At 47.9% G+C, this 12,128-nt stretch overlaps 1 long non-coding RNA gene across 1 annotated transcript in view; it reads right to left on the bottom strand.

Annotated features, from left to right (window-relative positions):
* Positions 1-257: 257 nt before the first annotated feature.
* The window catches only part of LOC119399580 (uncharacterized), a 39,475-nt gene continuing 27,604 nt past the window's right edge, over positions 258-12,128 (bottom strand). Inside the window, exon 3 of the long non-coding RNA XR_007416887.1 lies at positions 258-394. This is a non-coding gene — a long non-coding RNA (uncharacterized LOC119399580). The remainder of the gene's footprint in view (positions 395-12,128) is intronic.

Raw genomic sequence — 12,128 nt, 5'->3', positions numbered from 1 at the left:
TTCAAACCACGCGTTCCCCCTATTTCCCAGACACAGCTTAGCTAAGCATGGCGAGGCGTAGGCAGCGGTCAAACCACCCCATTATATTCGGTCCATGGTGTCCCTACAATATTGCACAGCGGTTTGGTGTAATTTTTCATGAAACGCAACTTATATTCTGCAGTTTACCTGCTGCTGCATAGTTAGGTACGATCCCGGTACCAAAATACAAAACAAAATAATAAGTTTTCATAAATGATACCGCATCCGTATATCCTTCCACACATCCCTTTATTTTCATTCTCCTAGTAAGCAACCTTTGTCCTCAGGGCCATGCAACAAGGCTGTTTTACTTGGGAACAATGCACGTGCCATTTTGGCATTTTCCGTATTTCTGGTTGCCACCGCGGCCTCTCTGAAATGCGAATGTGTGAAATTAAACCGATGTAAATATCTTACTGCTTTCAACACCGTCATCCTGAAAGCGAGACTGTGTCATCATTTAGCAAGAGCGTGAGTGTGAAATTATGTCAGGATTAAGAAAGTGTCGAAATCAACATGTGATGCCATTATGAAGGTCATGCACCTTTTTTACGATTTTGGCGCTTAGCATGCGAAAGAGCCGAACTTTCTTATCAAAATAATCCACTGAGATACACATATTGCAGGTATTCGTTTTTGGCGATTTACCGCATCTGCTGCTAAGGTTGAAGAATGCATATAAGTGACGAGTCCTTGCGCGTATTTGCCCAGATAAAAGCATGGTCTCGTTTTATGTAGATAGAAAGGTCGGCATTTAGCATTGCTGCACCTTTGCACCGCTTTTTGATTAAAACGGGACCATGGAAACAACAAGTTATAATGAATAATATAACATATTGAAGGTTTTTACAAACAAAGTATTACAAAAGTAAAAGCACCTATTTTACTTAGATTCCTACAGGTAAAGAGACCTCCTCAACAATGGCGCCCGTTGCCGTGCTATTGTCCAAATCTGCACTGTTGTTTTCATCATCGTCAATTATCAATGTGGTATCATCCGCAATACTTTGCTGTGTTTTGCACTTTCATCACTTCGTTGTCCTCTTTTTTTTGTTGTTGTTCACTTATTTATTTTGTAATGACGCTTTCACTATTTTTTTACTTCTTACATGTCCTCTTTGGAAAGGAAACTATGCGCTTCCCAAATTAACTGGCAGCAGTAACGCGCGATGCTTTTTGCACTTTCATGCACCGGTTTTAATGTCGATTCATATCCACCATTAAAGCATAAGCGAAGCGCGTTCCAAACACTTTCGGCATTGACAATATAAACTTTCGGCATTCAATATTTCATACTACTTGCGATTAAATCGTGGCAAGAGTGCGACGGACACCGGGAATTAAAAATATCAGGCGTGAGAGAAACTCTTCAAAAACTGAGGACGCTTCATCTTCGCCTTCAAATGCAGAACACTATGGTACATTCGGGCCTCGTGCGCATCATCTTCTCCAATGCTACCCTAGGTTCTTTTCTCCGGGGATGCATCGACGGTCCCGCAAGGAAACAAACGTCTGTGCGCGTAACATTCACCATGTCAAACTATCCTGAAATGCCTACAGCAAGGACAGTCGCGAGGTGTCCACTACACCTTAATTCATCCTTTTGCATGTCATCGAAGGGCGCACTGCGCGTCCGTAACGCAACACGCGAGCCTATGCAGCTGCCCACTTTGTTGATGAATTTGCAGCTAATGATGAATAAATATGTCAGAACATTTGTAATTGATGGGCCTTTAAAACACCCGCTCCTTGCGCAGTCCGCATGTTTTGACGTCTGGCACGAGTCTTCGCTTCTGTCGCACAATATGGCATGCGTTAAGGAGACTCATGCGGTTAGATGGCATTCATATAAGGTTTTCTTTTTCTAGGCAGTTTTAGGCAATAGCGTCGCTCTGTGGTAGAATACCTGCATGCAACGCAGAATGCCTCGGTTCGATTCTAATTGGAGGCGAATTTTTTTATTCTTTATTTTATTGTCATCTTTCTTGAGTTTTCAGTCACGGACAACGCTGATTTTTCGCTGTCAACCAACGACACCCACATTGACACCGACGCCGACAGCGGAATTTCTTCGAAACGAGATCTTTAGCGCTATCGCGTTCAAATGTTCTGCTGGCATACACATTATGGCTTTTGCGCCGGACCACCTCGACATTTCCGGGAATGTCTCTGAGAACTGGCGTAAGTTTCGTCAGCGTTTTAAACTTTTTCTCGACGCCTCTAAAAGAGAGAAGCAACGCCGTCAGAAGCACAACACAGCGTCGCTACACCGTGTCACGGGAGGATCAATACGCCGATGAGACGAAAACGAAGACGATAGCTTTCCTCTTCGAGTCGACTGAGGTGAATGTATAAAAGACCCTGTTGGTTTATTTTGTATCCTTTTCTTTTGTTTTTACGCTGGCATAAGCATAAACACAACGAACGCAATCTGTACATTGATTCTTCAGAAAGACCGGACTCTGGCGAAAGGTCAAATTAGCATTTTCTTTCTTGTTGCTGTTAGCGAGGGTATTCCACAGATCACTGGGTCGAACACGTAAAAGGAAAAGAAAACGGGCACACGTACGACAAAGCAATTTTTACTGCTACCGAGACGGCGTTTGTACGGCCGTGTTACGGAAAGCAATACAAGGCATACACCGCTTCAACGGCCGTTTAAATCGAGTTGTCATTCAAAACGGTAATTCAAAGAGATGCCAGAAATACCAGAACAAACAATTGTCACAGCATATTTTGATACGCTAAAATAAAGTAGCATGATAAGTCTAGTAAATCACAGTACGAACAATTGGTTTATCGATAGAAAATTTTAAGGCAAAAAAAAACGCTGATGAAGACAGTGAAGAGAAGCATCAGATCTTAGGGCAAGATGCGCGTGAAAGCAAACATGGCGGGCAACAAGTGTTGCGCATGGAGCAACATGGATGGGAACTACCAACAAAATTCAACCAGTCGCTGAGTTCGTTATACAAACAAGGGAACAGAAGGTTCAACGTTGTCCGTGAAAGCAAACCACTGCAAATGTAAATATAAAAAAATGGGCGAGGGCCGTGAGTGCTAACATATCAGTATATGTCTAACGTTGTTAGACTGAAAATAAGCGCATCTGACCATTTTGCTTTTACCGGAATGAAGACTTGAATTTATGAATAGCACAAAATTCCCAAACTGCAGGGTCGTGATGAAATTAAAAAAAGTCACAGTTTCGACGAGTCACAGGACGCACGAAACGAACAGGTACACACAGGTCGAGCGCGAACTAAATGTCGCAGTTAGTTATTTCTGCTTGAAGAGCGCGCTCATTTCTCAAACGCGGCCGCTGCAGCGAGAGAAGTGACCTTCGTGCGCTCTGTGACTTCAGCGCTGACCTCGCGGGGAAAGCACAAGACATACAACCCCCCGCTCCACCGCGCCCTTCTTTCTTAGAGATAAGCGCACGTAGGCGACCATGCCCTGTAGGGCGAAGAGCAACGGCGTTCGCAGGAGCGGGGCGACGATCTTTAAAGTGTGCCACCCGCGCGCCAATCGCGCCATCTATGTGGTAACTAAGAAAGCATGCTGAAGTACATGGTGTATAAAAAGAGCTCGCCGTTAGCAGGCTGAAAGAGGGTGCTGTCGTGGCCTAACGTCTAACGCGGCGCACTGAAAAGCGAGAGGTCGCCCGTTCGATTCCGCGCGTCGGAAAGTATTTCTGAATTATTTTTCTTTGGGACTTCTCTCTCTCTCTCTCTCTCTCTCTCTCTCTCTCTATATATATATATATATATATATATATATATATATATATACATGCATATATATATACATATATATACATATACTGTGAATGACGGGGACGGACATTTTCCAGCCGAGGCTGTCCATATAATTGCTATTGCAATAAAAAAAAGATTACAGTACTGTGACTGTGATTGTTTAAAGAAGTGAGATGACATGCCGCCATGTGTGTAGAGGGAAATAGGAGGAGGGCTACAGGCATATGTTTAGTGGTTGTTCAAGCGTAACCTCAGTAATGATTACTGTTCTTGAGAGACGTAGTTCTTTCGAAAAGCGGATCACCGAAGATATATATATATATATATATACATACGCGACAACAACCAATATTTGAATCACTAACATTCCGGCATGTGGGCAAGCCTTCGTCTCTATCGAAGGCTGGTCCACCAGCCGCAACATTAGTAAAGAGTTTATTAATTGTGTTTGTTAGCCGTGTGAATCTCCATTAGGCAGTATTTATTTGGCTTCGGCGAGAATACTTGTTACATATTGTGGGAAGGCCGCTAGAGGGACGCTGCGAGGAAGGAACAGATGATGACGAGCTGGTTTGTGGCGCATGCCGTGGTTGGTGCTCGGGGCTGAGCACATCCCGGATCCTGCTGGCCATGGCCGGTTCTGGGCGTTGGCGCCGACGGACTCAGCTGGGCCTTGCCAGGAGCCTCATATGCGGCCATCTCACACACTGGCGCCCAAGGAGGGACACCGGCTGCGTTCCGGGAAGTACGGCGTTCGTGGTAGAGGTGGCTTTGCGTCTGCTGTTCTGTTGCTCAAGGATGCACGCTGCCCGGACTGCGTGATGATCTTAGATAGCCATGAGAGCTGCTGAGCGCTCCCGGAGACCAAACGAACACAGGCGAGTGGCTGCGATGGCTCTGCCGCACTTGGCACAGAAAAGCCGTAACGTCTGACAACAGCCAAAATCATATTAAAACCACCTTTTGTACGTGCATCATTCTCTTCAATAATCTATCGTATTGGAACCATCGATCTTCATACCAAATATTTACGGGAAAGAACGGTAATGGGACACGAGCTTAAGCTAGAGAATGAGGAAGACGAATAGGTGCGATGGCGAAGCTGGGGACAATGGCTGCGAGGTTAAAGAAGTGTTTTGTTGTGTTTGTTGTGTGTCAAGAGTGACCGATACATTTGGTAGCAGCGGTGGGTTGATGTACCCGCGGGACAGACTGGTGAGTGACGCTGAGGACATTTTAGCGATCTACGATAGGAAGAGGGAAGCCTTGATTGAACATATGCGCCGTGACTTGACCAATAGACAAGGAAGCGCCGCTCTTGCCACTAAGTTCGTTGACGCAGCGGTAGGCATTGAGCTTCGGGTGAATGCCGGCGTGCGGTACGTATATCAGGTGGGTGGTATTTTCCAGGAATCGCGCCTTCGCAAACACATATTCAGTGCTGGCCGGAACATTTTCGTCATCGCCTCGTACAACCGTGCGGTGGGAGGGAGCCACTGCGGGGGACTCGGACAGCGACGGCAGCGAGCGTCGACTCAACGAGCTCGGGGCTCCGATTTCCAACATGAAGTGCTCACCACGAACTGCGACTCTCCCGAGCTAAATGACCCGACTACTATGGCGTTGCTCATCTCAATTACTTGAGGTATCCGAGCACCGTGCTCGAACCGTGTGAACGTGATCTGCGCTTGAGGGCGCCCTGCATAAAATTGTGAAGACCCCGTAAAGCAATGCCTCTAGAACAGACGCGGGAGGCAGGTCTAGGGAAAGACGGCTCTCGGAACGCACCGAGTGCGCATCATGAATAAACTAACTGCATTTACCCAGTCTAAGTCTCCTCTCATCAGCGGTCCACACTGGAGAAAGAGTCACCCGAACATCACTGACACAGTCGGCAGGACGTCCTGCTGAGAATACTGGAGAAAACATCCATTATGTTGGAAGAGGAAGCATGGGTTGACTCTGTTGTGACGCATTCATCTCGGGCGTGAACTCAAGAGGGCGTAGCCGTTACTGCTGGTGCGCAGGTGGTTGTCTCATTCCTCTGTTGCATTGTAGCTGGTTATGACCAGTGGGTATAACTTGCATAGTGGCGGGGTCAGCGAAAAACCCGACCAGAGTGGGAGACACATGAATGTGGTCTCGAACGCCGAGATGACTAGGGTCACAGGATAGCCTTCTGGTCAGGCTCTGACGAAATGGCGATGTTACAAATGCAGCTTCGCATCACGGAAATGCGGTTAGCAATGAAACGGCTTAGAAACGACAGTGCCAGTGTCACCGGAATTGCTGAGAATACAGATTCAGCTCGGAGTCAGGACAGGAGGTTGAGGTGCACGAGCATTTTCAATGACGTGTTGGTAACCATGCCTACTCAGGACTCACTGGTTTCATCGTGGTTCGACGACGTTCAGACCAAATTTGCGTCCTGTAATGTGACACGTGAGCGGAGAGTTGAACTCATGTTGCCTAGAATAAATGAGAAAGCCAGGGGATTGCTCGATCGACACAATGCAGATCAAAAGAAGGATTATTCTAGCCTTAAAGAAACCTTCCTCAAATGTATCCGACTGCCTTCCGCTGAGTATCGCCGCCTCTTTACTCAATCGACAAAGCACCGAGATGAGACGTGGTCTCAATTTGGAGTGAGGCTTAAAAATTAGCTGATTTATTATCCTAATTGCTATAAAGTCGGCAGCGTCGAGCAATTCAGAAGTTTGATAAAAACAAACAGGCTTGGCGACACTGTGGGTGCGGAAGCCCGTTCATTATTCAAAATGAAACACCGAGCAAAATAATACTTCCTCTGGAGGTCGCCGAATTGGCAGAAAGCTTCGAAGAAAGTAAGAGAAGATTGGCTAACTCAGGCCAGATAACGGGAGATCAAAAGCCAGAGTCACTTCCTGATGCACATAGGACTTCAGCAGGGGCTAACAAAACCGACAAAAAGAGCAGGGGTTAATTTGTCTGTTTCCCTTGGAGCATTCCGCGCTAGACTGCACAACGGCGCGGACAGCTAATGCAAATTTTGTGCGGAAGGAAAATTTTGACAGTGATAGTGAAGCCGGTGTCAAGCTGATTGCTCAAGAAAACGCTGTGAAAGCACCTACATTTAACTCTATCGAGACAATGGACCTTGAGTGGTCAGTCACAGTTTGAAGGCAGTATTGATTCGGCTGCCGAGATAAGCCTCATCAGCAAGGCTGCAGTGACGGGATATCAACCGACGAGAACCAATCTAAAATGGACGGGGGCATTTGGTGAGCAGGAAGTAGCCGAGTAAGCCTATGCTCCACTCAGACTGATTGGGAAACCCAGGTATATTGGTCGCGAGGAAAGTGGTCAGGGAATACTGTGCGCTGCCTCTGACAAACTTGCAAATGTGGTAGACGCGCTCATAACCCTAGATACGTACGATCAGGACGCCCCGTCATGGAGTAGGTACCGCCGAAGGCTAAGAAGCATGATGAACCTATACAAGTTACCGCGGAAGTTGAGGCGGTGTGCATCGACGATGAGGCACCGCAAATAGGTCCGCTGGAGTGGCATGAAGATGTCGGTGAACGAGAAGAGTTCAGGTTAAGCCAGGTGGATGACACCAGCCTTAAAGTAGCGTGGGAACAAGCATGGGCGCGAAACTAACGAATGATTGTAATTGATGGATTGCTGTACCATAAAGATAACGTCTCTTGAAGGCCATGGAATGAACTGGTGCTACCACAGCCGAATCATGCAGATGTACTGCGTCTAGCTCGTAATTCGGGCTGGGAGGGTCACCTTGGCGGAAAGATGACACTACAGCGGATTAAGACCGGCTTCTTTTGGCCCGCAGTGCCAGGTGATGTCAAGCGGTATTCTCAAAGCTGTCAGCAATGCCACATTAAAGAAAGTGTGAGAACACGCGACAGGGTACCTAAAGTTCCAATCACAAGGCCAAGCACCCAATGTCAGATAATCAATATCTATGTATAGGCCCCATTGACCCGCCTTCTGCGAGGGGGCACAATTCTGCTTTGTGAGTGGTGGACCTCTGTAGCATGTGGCTTGAGGTCGTGTGCCTCCGCTCATTAACCACTAAGGCAAGTTGCGAAGCTGCGCTGCAGATATTTTCACGCATGGGCGTATCTAAAATGATTTCCTCCAACTGCGGCACCAACTTCACAGCCCAGTTGACGAAGGTGTTTCTGCTATAATGGGTGCAACCCCACGATTCTCGAGTCCTGACCACCTGCACAGCAATGGCCTTGGGCAACAATTCAATGGCCCCTTTATGAGCATGCTTTCGATGTAGCGCGCAGACATGGTCGGAACTAGGATAGACACGTGTCATTTCTTCTTTCCGCCTATCTGGAAAATGCCAACGCAATGACAGCAATCGCTCCATTTGAGATGATGTTTGGGAGGACGCCTGTAGGACCACTAATGTTACTGCAGAAAAACTGGTCAGGGGAGTGGGTACTGCCGGAGGGCCTTAACACTTCTGCAAATGAATACTTGGACATACTAAAACACACGCTCCTGGTGGTTAATGAGGAAGCAAGAGACCTGGGTCTATAAATCAAGAAAAATCTGCAGCCCACTGCATCTAAAAGGTAATCATAAGGAGTTCCAAGAACGAAACCAATTTGTGGCTCCCCTCTTACCATATTAAGTTCGCAGAGGGGAACCAAGCCTTGCAACTCAGGAATACTAGCCCCCAAAATGGACAGGACCTGCAACTGTTGTTTGTCGTGAGATGCAGTAAGCGTACTTAATCGAGTTATATAACGGCATCCGTTGAAGTCTGCATGCGAACAAGTTGCTTGAGTACGTAACAAGGGTAGGCTCCGTGGGGGTTATATTCATACCGACGAGGAGTTCGGCGTTGGCCAGAGGCAGCAACTTCTAAGCTGGAACAGATCACTTAACAGACTTGCAGATGCAAGTGCTAAGCGCGTTAGTAAGTACCTATTCGCAAGTGTTTCAAGACAGGCCGGGCAGCTGTAATGCAGGAGTGCACAGCATCCGCCTAAAGGCAGGAAGTGAACTCAAGCGGGCCTACAACTACCGTGTGCTTCTTGCCCTCAGAGGAGAGGTTAAACATCAGGTTCAGGAGCTGTTGCATCTGGCGCTGATATATCCAAGAGAAAGCAACTTCGCGCATCATGTGGTATGCATAACGAGAAAGGATGGGGGCATACGCTCGACAACAGACAGGCTTTGTCACGCCCAACGGCTTGTACAAGTTCAGCGTCATGCAGTTTGGCATGTGTAATGCGCCCGCGACCTTCGAGCGCATGATGGACACCATTCTGCGCAACCTTAAATCACACACGTGCTTTTGTTACCTGGAAGATGTCGTTTATGCTGCGGATTTCTGCACGCATCTCCAATGTCTGCGGCATGTTTTCACGCCTTTGAGGAACGCCGACCTCCAAGTGAATCTGAAGAAGTGCCGATTTCCAACACGACAGCTGACAATCCTAGGCTACGTCGTCTCCAAGGGCGGAATCATTCCCGATCCGGCGAAGCTTCGGGCCGCTAAAGTAGCTCGTCCGAGTGCGACGACGCCTTCGCAAAGCTCCGTCGTTTGTTGACGTCTCCACCGACACTACGTCACTACGACCCTGCGGCCCCAAAGGAGGTAAACACGGACGCCAGCAGTGTAAACCTCAGTGCTCTCCTTGCGCCGTGCAAACCAGGCTTCTCGGAATTTGTCGTGGCATATGCCAGTCGAACGCCTACTCCAGCCGAGACCAATTACACCGTCAGAGAAAAAGAGTGCCCGGCGATCACGCAGGCCCTTACAATGTTCCGCAATTTTTTTATGGTCACGCATTAGATGTCGTCAGCAACCATCATGTACTACGCTGCTTTCTTCATTGAAATATCCCTCAGGCCCTCTCGCCCGCTGGGCACTTCGCCTGCAAGACTACGACATCCGCGTGCTGTACCACAACGGGCAGTGGAATGAACGAAGCGGCCGCGCCGCATCTCGGGTGATGCTCCGACGGGCGATCGTAGCGGCGGCGCTGTAGTCGCTTTGTACTGAAGCTGTGGCGAGCGTCTGCATTTGGCGCGCGCGCGTCGCAGCCTACGAAAGCATGTAATTGCGCGTTTTGAGCGCGTTTAATGCATTACTGAGCTTCAATCGGTGTTTCAACGCCTGCTACGCGCCATGGTTCATGAGTGAATATGCAGGCATGCCAAAATTGCGTCGAGATATTCCCTGTTCATGGAGCCTGCCGACCCCCCAAAGAATTTGACAATCGGATTTTGCGCACATGCATCTAGCTGCTCACTGATTGCTGTGCGGTTTGCAAGCAACACTTCGAGCCGCGCTACACTATAAGTGACTACGAACACTGACTACGAAGAAATAACAAATCAGCAAAGCCTACAATTCTTCTGCCGGCAGTCTCTACGATATATCCAGAGCATTGATCCCTGTATGAGCTCCAATGCGTTCGACTGTTTCACGAGTAACCTGAGTACAAATGACTCTATCGCAACATTTATATTAGCGACGGCTGAGTTCTGCCAGTTTTGCGCTGTTTCATTAATGCCGAAAGGCTATCTTGTTTGAACAGCGTGCTTCCGCGGTTACGATGCATCGGTTATGCGACCCCTGAGGGCTTAAAATACCGGAAAGGCGAGCCAGGAAGCCGAGCCGAAGGCGCGTGTTCACCTCCGAGGCACAAACTTCATGCATCAGGGCTTATCTCAAGCATTTTATAATGCGCAGATGTAAATATAGCCCGTCGGCTATTCTGCCTAAATTCATTACAGCTCCTTTTCAATAGACATCTTATATTGCACTTTTCCTGATCTTCTATCGATGCCATTAGAAAATCTTTTTGACAACGTTTTGTATTATAATTTCATTTCTGTATCTGTAAAATGTCAAAAGTGAAGCCAGGAGGGGCGGTGGTGCTCTATGCTTCGCGAGATTATGTTTATATATATATATATATATATATATATATATATATATATATATATATATAATGTGTGTGTGTGTGTGCATATATATTTACACGCACAAATACGGACAGTAAAGTATACTCTCCCCACCCGGTGCCTAGCAATAACAATATCCGTGCAACGCATCTGAGGACGACCGTTATTTGTACAGGTCGAGTTACCTTTGACTTCCAGTACCTTTATGCCCTCGTAATGTCAAAGAGGTTACATTTACACAGCGCATTTGTAAAGATACGCACCGTACACGCAGCTTCGCCAACGCGCCGTAAATGTTCGGTGTGCTTTCGGCACAATATCAGCGCACAACTTTCTGAGCACAGTTAAATTTCATTAGAGCAGCTGAGTTACTCTCAATAAAGTAGACGCCGAATCACCACCAGAAGAAAGCATTAAGACAGAAGAAATCTGAATAAGGCACGCCCTTTTTGTTTCCTCTGTCTCTTTTCTTCTGGCGGTCGTTCGGCGTTTAGTTAATTGAGAGTGATTGTTCTAACTAGCCCAGCAATGAGTTCGGCTCAATTACACTGAGATCGTGAATATTCACGGTCGATGTCAGCCTGTTTTCATTTTTATATTTTGCGTACTTTCCAGCAGTCACTTCGGCTACAATAACTGATTTGCAGTATCTCTCAAAGGCGCATATGAAGCAAGCATCCATTAAAAGCTTTGAAGTTTCGTCTATCAAGGCTTACGACGACAATTCCTACGCTTAATAATGATAGACACGCAACGAAAGCCACATTAGTGCCGATTAGCCGGGTGCCGCCGACGCGTCTAGCAGTTCTAGCGGCACGTTCTAGCGCGCGGCGCCGCGCGCCTTCAGTACCGAGCGACTGCAGCGCCGCCGCTGCGGTCGACGCGGAAGGCATCAGGCGGCGAGGCGCGTTCACGCCACTCAACAATTCTAGTACACTCTACCGCAATGGACGCCAGCATGCTGACGCCGACGCCCTCTCGCGCTCTCCCTTGCCTGACGACATTGCCCCTTGCTCAGTATCTCACATAGCTGTTGCTTCAATCGACGTTCACAGCATCACTACCGAACAGCGCAAGGAGAGATGGATCACCTCGCTGATCAAATTGCTCACTGATCCGTTCGCAACACCATCCACTCGCGCGGTGCGTCGTCGAGCCCACCATTTCGCCGTTCGCGACGACCTACTGCACCGACGCAATTACGACGCCGACGGCCGCCAGTGGCTACTTGTGATACCCCGCAGTCTGCGTTCTGAAATGTGCGAAGCCTTCCACTCTGACCCGCAATGCGCGCACTCTGGGGTATCCAAAACTTACCAGCGCATTCGACAACGATACTTCTGGCGAGGGATGTACCTCTACGTGCAAAAGTTCGTTCGCTCCTGCCTCGATTTCCAACGCCGAAAACTT

This window comes from Rhipicephalus sanguineus, chromosome 7 (assembly GCF_013339695.2).
Source record: "Rhipicephalus sanguineus isolate Rsan-2018 chromosome 7, BIME_Rsan_1.4, whole genome shotgun sequence".
Classification (NCBI taxonomy): Eukaryota; Metazoa; Arthropoda; class Arachnida; order Ixodida; family Ixodidae; genus Rhipicephalus; species Rhipicephalus sanguineus.
This window is presented reverse-complemented; position numbering and strand designations above follow the sequence as displayed.